Here is a 10,135-nt window from a genome sequence, read left to right as displayed (position 1 = left end):
ATAATAAAGACTCCTATCCAAGGTTATAGGCACCACGGCAGAAATACTCACAGTCTATTCAGTTCCATTACACCTCAGCAGCATTGAAATCATCAGCTCCACTGGGACTCTACCTACCCCTTTCCTCAAGTAGGAAGCAGCCTCTCAGTGCTCTCCAAAAGAAAACGTTAAACAGTTAAGTGCTTCCTCTTACACAGGGCTTGTGACAAAGCTCCAATAGACTCCTCTACAGTATCATCAACTCCACCCAATCAAAAATCATGAGTCAGGCCTAGAAAAAAAATCATGAGATTGGCATAAAATTCACGAGATTATTTTTTAACATTACATTTTGGGTTCGTTTCCATTTCCTTCTAGTTTCTGAGCTGTTAGCACACACTTGGATCACAGTTTCAAGCTTTTCTCCACAAAGAGGGCTAGAAACTTACTCTAGCATTATTAATGAAAACCGAGAGCTGTACATATTCCCATGACTCCAGGAGCTGGGGTTTTAAGAAAAATACCAAATATCACAAGACCCGCAATACAATCAGGAGAGTTGGAGACACTGCATCTCGGAGCCAAAGTAGGGTTGTAGTTGGCCATGTTGCACTTTCTTTCAGCTTTAAACACAAACTCCCACCCCCCCTTTTCTTTTTTTTTTTAAACTTCCAGCTGTCAGTATACATCCTGACTGAAGGAAGGGTGGACGTGAAAGTCAGCAGTTTCCAAGTGGCTGGTGTGATCCACACACACACAAAAAAGAGGAAATGTGGTTTTTAAATAAAGATACAAATTTCTGCATATCATTTACCATGAGATCAGGGCATCTGCATAAACTTTTCAGTTAAATCCTGTCTCAATGATTTTAATTTACCGTGGGGAAACGGGATATGTGCATTGGATTGGAAAGTTTCTCTGTTCCTTCAGCCATCTTCCTGCAGCCAAATATGCTGGCGTGATTTGTCCTTCACCTTATTGGCTCACGTACATGGTGACATTTGTTCTCATTAGAGAAACTTCCTGTTAAGTTATTTTCTTTCTCATTGCTTCATGCACAGCTTGTGCAGTTGATAAATGAGATCAGTCATGCAAACTGTTACAGTTATTTAGAGTGATCAACCCTAAGCTACACACAGTTCATTACTTACTTTTACCTCCTACTAAACAAAATACATCCCAAGTAGATTTGTCAGGTGCCAGTGTGGAAAATGCTTTTAAAAGCATGGACACCAAAACTGGGCACAGTATTTCAGTAACGGTCTCCCCCGTTCCACATGCAGATGGGATAGCATCTCCCTACACCTCCTCAATAATCACCAGTTTATACAGTCAAGGGTCATGCTGGCCCTTTCTGCCACCGCGTCTCACTGGGAGCTCATAGTCACTATAGCTCAGTGGTTTGAGCATTGGCCTGCTAAACCCAGGGTTGTGAGTTCAATCCTTGAGGGGGCCACTTGGGAATCTGGGGCAAAATCAGTACTTGGTCCTGCTAGTGAAGGCAGGGGGCTGGACTTGATGACCTTTCAAGGTCCCTTCCAGTTCTAGGAGATGGGATATCTCCATTTTTTTTTTTTTTTTTTTTTTTTTTTATCTACCATCACCCATAAGTGCTTTCCAGCAGACAGTCCCCATCCTAACAAGCATGGCCTACATTCTTTGCTCCTCGTTGTACAATCTTACATGGAGCATGATTAAATAATGCATGTTGTTTGATTGCACCCGGCTTACCCAGGGAGTCAGATTGCTCTTTATCAGGGACCTGTCCTCTTGGTTATATACCACAACAATCTCCTATTTACAGAAAATGTTTGCAGTCAGACAGCGAATGCAATTTTAGCAAATGCGTAGAGAAGATTTTCCACACAGTGGATACACAGAGAGGTCTGTAATATACAAGGTTCTCCTCACATTCTAACTACAGCCAGTTCAGACAGGGCGTCGTAGAAGTGAATGTTGAATACAGACTCACTCATCATTGCTCTGAGATGATTGTTTAAGCAGAGGCAAATCCGTGGATTATATTTTTATATGTCCTACTTCATATTAAGAAAATCCTCAAGCATTTAGGAGCAGAGACCTAAATCCATTCTTAATACCATTTAACTCCCCTGGAGAAGTTTGATATTGTGTTCTGGGGGTTGGGTTTCTTTTTTTCTGCTTGTTTGATTTTAATCGGAAAATGTATATTTACTTAACTATGGAACAAAATTACTTGGAGCTGCTGTTTGTTTGACAAAGAGTCATTGTGAAAGTCAAAGCACTTGACGCTTGCCCCATGTGGGGTTCCTGGAGTGGCTGAAAACATGCAGTGTGCAAAATTCTTTGCATCAGGTAAATGTCACCATTGTACAGCCGGTGACTTACGACACTATCTCAACATCAGCAAAAGCATCAGAGCAGATCTCACTGTGTATCGCTGATGAGTGGCTTGAAGTGACCTGGTACCGTCTGCAGGTTCTCTGATGAGCTGACCGTACCCAAACAGCAGGTAGGGTGGACACACGCCATTTTGCCTCGTTTTTCTCATGTTTGAATGGGAAGAGAAGGGACGCTGGGTGTGTGGGGAAGTATGCCCTCAACAGGGACCAGTGTGGGGAACGGGCCCATCCTTCAAAGACTGGACTGGGTTAACAGGCCATCCCCCTTTTGTGGGGAGGAGAGGACATCACCAGGCAGGGGGCTGGTGGGAAGATGCCAGAGCCTGCTGGGGAGGTGGATTCAGGGGCTCACCCAGGGTACGTCTACACAACATTTTGAAGCTTGTGTTAGCAAGTCTCCCAGCCCGGGTTGGCAGACTTGGGCTAGTGGGGCTTACACTAGCGCTCCAAAGATAGCGGCGTAGAGCGCGCGGGGAAGCTGCCGCTCAGGCTGAGAAGCCTGGAGGGCTGTTGACACAGCTATTTTTTGAGCGCTAGCCCGAGCCCAGGCTGGGGAGCTCGCTCATGCAGGCTCTAAGGGCTGTGTAGACATGGCCCTAGAGCTGCGTAAGGTAGGGAAGCATCCAAATTCTGCTGCTGGGCATCGCCTGCCTGCAATGGGACTTGACCTGCTGAGTGGCTGCAGCTTGCGCTACTTGGACTGCACCATGGCCATGGGTCTGCTTCAAGGAGATAGACTGGAGATCCAGAGAGCAGCCTGGCTCCCGTGCCCCGAGCAGAACTCTTCGCAGTGCCCATGTCACACAGCAGCCATAGTCTTGCCTTACTCGGCAGTCCCAACCCAGGGCATGTCAGACACTCCAGGGGCTCCTCCGTCCTCAGAGCGGAAGGAAATGGAGACAGTTCAATACAACTTTGTCTTCAAAAGACAAGCTGTGTTTCCTGCTGCCCTGAGGCCCATGGTGTTATTAATAGTCCCGTGGGCCGGGAGACTGGCTTGGGAACATCATAACCTTGGGAGTGTTCCAGACAGTGCAGACTGAGCCACCAGCCAAATTTTTCTCCGCAGACACCTCATCATCCGGTCATTAAGCCCAGTGACTGCGTCGAAAAGGAGCTGCCATTAACTGGAACAGCAGCAGCAGACCAGGCCGCACAGGCCCGGTAGGAGAGCAAAGGGAGGTCCCCCAAGGCTCAGGATTCTGACCTGGGATTGTTTTATTGTGTCCCAACAGTGCAGTGCCGTCATAGCACCCTGCAGGATCGGTCACGGGGCGTGCAGGAAAGAGGAAGGGACGGCTGCCTGGTAGTTGTTACGACCGGTATGAGGGTGGGCAGACTGAGCGGTCGGAGCAGGAGTTGGGCCAAGTCAGGTACCAGAAGGTCAGAGGGCAAACGGAGAGTCAGACAGCAGGAGGCAGGCAGGGCCAGGTTACCAGGAGATCGGCGCTGGGCACCAAGTTACAGACAGTAATCGAATAGCGAAGTCGAGGACAAACCAGGCTCAGAAGCTGGAGTCTAGGGACTATCACAAGCAGGGTCTGGAGCAGAGACAGTCTGTGGTGCGGTTCAGAGAGCTCCCCTGCATGGCTTCCTGGTTTATATCCTGGTATTGGCCAATCAGGGGATTGTGAGGGGCCACCACTCCGGTCCTGCTGGGTGGTACTTCTTGCTGAGCCCAGCCTCACAGGGTCCTCCCATAGGAGCCCAGCCTAAGCCTGCAGTGGTGATGAGGAGGCATTAGTGGCCCAGAACCCCCATGGCCCCAGGTTCTAAACCTGCAGATTCCAACATCATCCCCATCCCCACTTCAGGCCCCCCTTTGGGGAGGTGCTGGTCCAGGCTTGTCTGGGGGAGCCTGGTGGAATTCCACCAGGTGTGGACAAGGGAGGCAGACTCCCATGTGCATTCTTCATGGCCGTAGCCTTCCCAGTCCACCAGGCAGAAGTGAGAGGTAAACTGTGGGCCTTGATCGGAAACTGAGCCGGACCACATTTTGAAGGAGGAGTGGGTGAAAGTACTGCTTCTGTGCTGTGATTCTGGATGAGTCAATCAGATAGACTCCAAGAGCACTGGGAATCCCATTTTCAAACAAATGTTCTTAATAATAAGAGAGACAAGGTGGGGGAGGTAATACCTTTTTATTGGACCAACTTCTGGTGGTGGGAGGGACAAGCTTTTGAACCCTTCTTGAAGAAGACCTCTGTGGAGTTTGAAAGCTTGTCTCTTTCACCAACAGCAGTTGGTCCAATAAAAGGCGTTACCTCACCCACATTGTGTGTCTCATATCTTGGGACCAAAACAACTACACCAGCACTGTAAACTTAATAATAATAATAGAGAAAAAGCAAACCTGACTGAGTCAGAATTCCCTCTAAAGACAATGTCTTCAGCTTCCCATGAAGAGGCAGCCAGTATGTTAGTATTCTAGAAAAATTACTGTACAGAGGGTGTTAACCTGGAATTTGACATTCCTGCATCTACCCCAGAACTTGACAATACTGCAGTCAGCCATTTTGTGTGTTCAGCCACTGCCAGCTGAAAACCAAACATCACATAGGTAGAAATAGTCTTAGGCCTTTGTGAGACAAGGTCAGACAGCTGCATGCTTGCAGTCTGCTAATCAGAATGGGAGGGTGGGACAGAAAGTTATGGAAGAGAGGGAGTGAAGCGCAACCTTGGTTTTAGGTGCCCCTGACATGTGGTTAGGGCTAGAAATATTAGAAATGTTTTGAGATAATGAGTAGTTGGTTGAAATTAGAAGAATTGGTGACTCAGTAGAGGTTAAAACAATGAGGAGTCCTTGTGGTACCTTAGAGACTAACACATTTATTTGGGCATAAGCTTTCGTGGGCTAAAACCCACTGCATCAGATGCATGGAGTGGAAAATACAGTAGCAGGTAGAAATACACAGCACATGAAAAGATGGGAGTTGCCTTACCGAGCGGGGGGTTATTGCTAATGAGGCTAATTCAGTTAGGGTGGATGTGGCCATTTCCAACAGTAGACAAGAAGGGGTGAATATCAACAGAGGGGAAATTACTTTTTGTAGTTCTAACGAGGCCAACTCAATCATGGTGGATGTGGCCCATTCATAGGGTTACCATACGTCCGGATTTTCCCGGACATGTCCGGCTTTTGGGGGCTCAAATCCCCGTCCGGGGGGAAATCCCCAAAAGCCGGGCATGTCCGGGAAAATCGGGAGGCTCGGGGGGGCCCCTTTGTCCGGGGTAGGGGGGGTCAGGCAGCCCGGGGCGGGGAGCCGGGGGGGGCGCCGGGGTCGGGGAGCCCGGGTCGGGGAGCCGGGGTCGGGAGTGAGCCAGGGGGTGCGCTGGGCCCGCGGGGCTGGGAGCCCAGGGCCCGAGCCGACCCAGGCTGGAGCCGCGGGGGGGACCAGCCTGGGCCACGCCTCCTCCCCCCCACCCCCTTACCTGCTTCAGGCTTCCCGCGAATTAAATGTTCGCGGGAAGCAGGGGAGGGGGCGGAGTTGGGGCGGGGGCGTGGGCGGGGCTGGGGGCGGGGCCCGGGCCCCGGGGAGTGTCCTCCATTTGGAGGCACAAAATATGGTAACCCTACCCATTCACAACAGTTGACAAGAAGGTGTGAGGTTGTTATGCTGACCCACTAGGAGTCACTATAGGTTAGGTGCTTTGTTAGAGTTAGCTATAAAAGATTAGGTAAAAGGAAATACCTTGGAGCAGTCCAAGAGAGCTTTTCTTTGGGCAAGGAGCTGACATCTAAAACCCCCCATCACCTGGACGGAAAGAGGTCCCCTGGAAGCCCAGCTGGTGATCACTCGAAACCATCTCAGACTGTAGCTGTATTTGGGATGTCCTCCTAAACCTATTGTGTATGTGCATATGTATGTGTGCTTAAAATCTAATAAATAGTCATTTTAGATAGGAGCCTGCGTGCTTGTATCAATCATTTATCTGATGGAATTGCTGTGTCCCCATTGATTTATTCCTGACACCGCCTGGAGAGAAATGGTTAAGGTACCACTGCTTGGGGTTCTGGAAACCCCGGGTAACAAGGGCAATTTATTAATAAATTCTACTGGAGCCGATAAATGTGCGCAGAAGGTTATTATCCTGGCTTCTTTCTGGTATTGAAAGGGTGGCTGCAGGAGTTTTTCTGTCTTTAGGCCTGATCTCCACTAGAGAGTTTTGCTGGCATAGCGATGTTGGACCAGAATGAGTTTCCTCCCCAGCCCTGCTGACGTATCTGTGCAGCCAAAGCCCTGGGGTTACAAGTCCATGTGCTGGCCCAGCTTACTCTGCTCAGGGAACTGGTGTAACTCTACTGGCCAAAGAACGCTTCTGCATCTCCACGCAGGTCGGGGGCGGGGGCGGAGCTCCACCGGCAAAGCCTTTCAAGTGTAGACAAGGCCTTCGAGCATTAGGAATGTCAAGTCTTGTCCGTCTGGAGGTTTGCTCAGAGCGCCCACGAGAGCCCTAGGCGCTTCCTGGATCCCGGCCACGTGAGGATCTTCAGCAGAGCCCTTGTCCTCCAGCTGCACGCGTGGGGGTATCAGCTGCACAGCTGGTAACTAAATAAAACCCAGAGATTTCAAACCCTGGCATCAAAATCCCTCCTGCGCTCGGTTAACCAGGGTCCACTTCCTTGGCGGCGCTCGTGGCCCACCTGCCTGCAGAGCCTTCCAGCAAGCGCAGGGCGTGCGGCCTCCGTGCCTCATGGGTGAAAACAAGCAGAAAAGGCAGCGTTAGGGGGGAAATACAGACAGAAAAACAAGCCTCTGTGGCCTCCTTTGTGCATCTTAAAGGCTCAGACTCCATTCTCCAGCCGCTACAGGTCACCTTGTGAGATCAGGGATCCAGGCCGAGGTGCTGCGGGAGCGTGCTGCTGCCACTCCTCTCCTGCCTAATGTTCCACACGGGAAGGCTCCTCCCTGCACGCATTGCTCTGGGAGAGGAATTTCCCACCCCCCTCTCAGCCCTGTATCTGCAGCCCTATTGACCTGGCCCCAGGCTGCAGCTTGCTCCAGTGCGCCCTGTTCACCATAGCGAGGGGCTCGCTCTCTCCATCGTCGTCTCTATCACAGCGGCGTTCTGAGTCCGAGCTCTCTGAAAGGGATGATGGATGAAGCAGAAGTATCACCGCCGCCTTCGCCACCACCCCCGCCTCTGCCTGGACGCTCAAGTCCCACCTGGGAATTGCAGACTCGCAGCAGCAGCTAGAAACATCCTGTTGCCCTGTAAATAGAGCAACTCTGCTGTGGAGTCACTGCTGGAGAATAACCAAGGAAGCGCCAGGCACCATGTTTAGGCCCGTTCCTACTCATGCCTGCACTGGAAGGCGCTGGCCAGGCCCTGCTGGCACTGAGCGCTGGTGAGGACAGACAGCGCTGGCTCTGGGAGACGGCTCCAGCTCACTAACAGGTTTCATGATCAAACCAAAACCAGTTTCCAGAATACAAAGCACAAAGCTTCTGCATGGCCTGGATTTCACTCAGCAAGTTCACTGCTTGCTGTATGTTGCTAAGTCTGGAGCTGCCAGCTTGGGTGTCCATCTCCCTCCCCGTCCCTACCGAGGTTTCCTTTCCATGGCTTGGAAGCTGTTTTCCTCCCTCTCATGGAGGGAGGTGGAGTTATGTTGTCAGTGCAGCAGGGCACTTACATCAGCGGGAGGAAGGCTGTAGCACGTCCACACACGTCGTTAGGTCAATATAACCTGCCTTACATCGACCAAACTGTGCAGCGTGGACCAGCCCAGAGTTCTCTGCAGAGCAGCACACACTGAGTTACTTGCAGGTCACAGCATCAGCCAGGGATTTGACACATTTCAATTTGTTTTATGTCATTCTATTTACTCAAAGCATTAACCCTTTCGGTGCTGAAGACCTGGGCCACATTTCCCAGCTTATAAAAGACAAGGCATCTGGAAAAGGAAAAAATACAGACGCCAAGGTTCCGCCTCAAAACCTGCACAAATCAAGGACGTTTGCACGCAGTTGCATGTTGTGTGGGGGGCAGGCCTGAGCAGGGCTGGCTCTAGGGTTTTTGCTGCCTCAAGCAAAAAAATTTTGGCTGCCCCCCACCCCAGCCCTGGGCTCCCCTCCTCCCCCCCACCCAACTGCACCCTCCTGCTGCCCCAGCCCTGGGTCACTGGTAACTCGCTCCCAGGGCGGGTCATTCAGCAGGAATTTTGGATGTGCACAGAACACAGACAGGATTGGTTCCCATATGGTTACAGAACTGCAGTAAAGTGGAACAATTTTCAGCTTGTGTGATTGGAGGATATCTGGATGCATATTATAAGACTGTCCTACATAAATGAGGAAAAGTTGAGGTGCCTTTATTATTCTTTTGGTCCACTCTTTGTTTCTATGGGGAATTTGCCAATGCAATATCACTGTCTTCCTTTTAAACAAATAAAACCAAAACTTAAAAAAAAAGCAATGGCTGTTGAAAATAGCAATTCCAGTCCTAATAACCACTGGGAAGCATTTCTTGCTCAATTTATTCTACTTTTTGTACAGCAAGTTCCAGTGGATCAGTATATTTGATTGGGGAGAAATGAAGTAACAGCTGCCCAAACTGAGCTTGAGCACTCCTGAATTTTGGGGTGTTCAAATCTGGAAGGCAGGTGCTAGATTCCCTTTCTGAATATCAGCTAAATCTGGAAAGGAAAAGTCAATTTCTGCTTCCATGGCTCAAAAGTGTAAATCCTCCTACATGCCTGGTACTGTAACTAAAGCTGCCCAGGTCCAGAGCCTCCCCTCCCTTACTTTTCATTTTAAATTTTAGTGGGATCCACACACCTCCCTTGTTAGGCTTCAGATAGAGAGGTGCACTGTCCATTTAGTCCACCCAGTTCTTTCTTTGGGGGAGAGCCCAGGACTGGGGCAGCAGGAGGTGCGGGTGGGGGGAGAGCACAGGGCTGGGGCAGCAGGGGAGTGCAGTTGGGGGCCAGAGCTGCGGTGGTAGGGGGTGCGGGGGGGGGGGGGGGAGCGGGGGGGGGGCAGGGGGGGCAGGGGGGGGGGGAAGAGCCCAGGACTGGGGCAGTAGGGGAGTGCAGGTGGGGGGAGAGCCCAGAGCTGGGGTGGCAGGGGGTGTGAGTGGGGGAGAGCCCAGGGCTGGGGCAATACAGGGGTGTGGCGGGAGCCTAGGGCGGGGGGGAGGGGGGCCAGGTCACCCAAGAGAAATATTGGGGGGCGGGGGGGGGGGGGGCGTGGCGGGGGGGCGGGGCCAAAAAAAAAACAACCCTTCCTCTGCAAGCACTGGAGGGAGGCCCAGGAGACTCAGGGGAAGCGGGGTGCCGTGAGTGAGAGTCCGGCCTGGCCCCGAGCAGGCAGGACTCTGTTGGGCGGTAGGGAGAGGAGGGGGGCGGCCCGCGGGGCCAGGCGGCGGCTGTTCTCCCCCCCGGGGCAGCGGGACTCGGGAGCAGCCGCTGCTGCAGCTCCCACTGCCGCGGGGGAGGAAGCGGCCATGGCGCTCCGCGGCTGCGGCTCTGGCGCCCCCGAACCCGGGCCTGCTGTGGGGACCCAGCAGCGCGCACGCTGGGCCCAGCCCCTGGCCAGTCGCGTCTGGGCTGCTGCCCAGCTGGTGCAATCCCACGGCAGCCCCGGAGTGGGGGCAGCAGGCCCCAGCCCCCCCGTCCCGCTCGGGTCCCGCAGGGGAACGAACGGGGCTGGGCTGCCGATGCCTCCGCGGGATAGCACCAGCTGGGCAGCAGCCCAGACGTGACTGGCCAGGGGCTGGGCCCAGCGTACGCGCTGCTGGGTCCCCGCAGCAGGCCCCGGCTCGGGGGGTTC

This window comes from Trachemys scripta, chromosome 11 (assembly GCF_013100865.1).
Source record: "Trachemys scripta elegans isolate TJP31775 chromosome 11, CAS_Tse_1.0, whole genome shotgun sequence".
NCBI lineage: Eukaryota > Metazoa > Chordata > Testudines > Emydidae > Trachemys > Trachemys scripta.
Note: the sequence above shows the minus strand (reverse complement) of the source record.